This window comes from Arachis duranensis, chromosome 4 (genome assembly GCF_000817695.3).
Source record: "Arachis duranensis cultivar V14167 chromosome 4, aradu.V14167.gnm2.J7QH, whole genome shotgun sequence".
In the NCBI taxonomy this organism is placed as follows: Eukaryota; Viridiplantae; Streptophyta; class Magnoliopsida; order Fabales; family Fabaceae; genus Arachis; species Arachis duranensis.
In genome coordinates, this window is record NC_029775.3 from 13793818 (window position 1) to 13795419 (window position 1602).

At 41.4% G+C, this 1602-nt stretch overlaps 1 non-coding gene across 1 annotated transcript; it reads left to right on the top strand.

Moving 5' to 3' along the window:
- The first annotated feature begins 1277 nt into the window (after positions 1 to 1277).
- On the top strand, positions 1278 to 1385 carry LOC127747124 (small nucleolar RNA R71). Its single transcript, XR_008008928.1, has one exon. It is a non-coding gene; the product is annotated as a small nucleolar RNA R71 (small nucleolar RNA).
- The last annotated feature ends 217 nt before the right edge of the window (positions 1386 to 1602 follow it).

A 1602-nucleotide genomic window follows, 5' to 3' on the forward strand; every position in this document is an offset into this window, starting at 1 on the left:
CTTGTCTGCCATCTGTAATGAGAATGTGGCAGCTTGTACCTCAAAGATTTCCAGTTTCTCCATTACAGAGAGTGGCATAAGATTTATACCTGACCCCAGGTCACACAGAGCCTTCTCAAAGGTCATGGTGCCCATGGTACATGGTATTAAGAATTTACCAGGATCTTGTTTCTTTTGAGGTAAAGTTTGCTGAACCCATGTAACTAGTTCACTAATGAGCAAGGGAGCTGCATCTTCCCAAGTCTCATTACCAAACAACTTGGCATTCAGCTTCATGATAGCTCCTAGATATTGAGCAACTTGCTCTCTAGTTACATCTTCATCCTCTTCAGAGGAAGAATAGTTCTCAAAGCTCATGAATGGTAGAAGGAGGTTTAATGGAATCTCTATGGTCTCTATATGAGCCTCAGATTCTTTTAGGTCCTCAATGGGAACTCCTTCTTATCTGGGAGACGTCCCATGAGGTCTTCTTCATTGGGATTCACGTCCTCCCCTTCCTCTCTAGGTTCGGCCATTTTGATTATGTCAATGTCCTTGCACTCTCTTTCTGAATTCTCTTCAGTATTGCTTGGGAGAGTACTAGGAGGAGTTTCAGTGATTTTCTTACTCAGCTGGCCCACTTGTGCCTCCAAATTTCTGATGGATGACCTTGTTTCACTCATGAAACTTAAAGTGGCCTTTGACAGATCAGAGACTATGTTTGCTAAGCTAAAGGAGCTCTGCTCAGAATGCTCCGTCTGTTGTTGAGAAGATGATGGAAAAGGCTTGTTATTAGTAAGCATATTTCTTCCACCATTATTAAAGCCTTATTGAGGCTTTTGTTGATTCTTCCATGAGAAATTCGGATGATTTCTCCATGAGGAATTATAGGTGTTTCCATAAGGTTCACCCATGTAATTTACCTCTGCCGTTGCAGGGTTCTCAGGATCATAAGCTTCTTCTTCAGAAGATGCCTCTTTAGTACTGTTGGATGCATTTTGCCATCCATTCAGACTTTGAGAAATCATGTTGACTTACTGAGTCAACATTTTGTTCTGAGCCAATATGGCATTCAGGGCATCAATTTCAAGAACTCCCTTCCTCTGAGGCGTCCCATTATTCATGGAATTCCTCTCAGAAGTGTACATGAATTGGTTATTTGCAATCATGTCAATGAGTTCTTGAGCTTCTGCATGTATTTTCTTTAGGTGAATGGATCCACCTGCAGAATGGTCCAGTGACATCTTAGAGAACTCAGATAGACCATAATAGAATATATCTAAAATGGTCCACTTTGAAAGCATGTCAGAAGGACACCTTTTGGTCATCTGTTTGTATCTCTCCCAAGCTTCATAGAGGGATTCACCATCTTTTTGTTTGAAGGTCTGAACATCCACTCTAAGCTTGCTCAACTTTTGAGGAGGAAAGAACTTAGCCAAGAAGGCCGTGACCAGCTTATCCCAAGAGTCCAGGATATCTTTAGGTTGAGAGTCCAACCATGTTCTAGCCATGTCTCTTACAGCAAAAGGGAAAAGCATGAGCCTGTAGACTTCAGGATCTACTCCATTAGTCTTAACAGTCTCACAGATATGCAAGAATTCCGTTAAAAACTGATAAAGATCT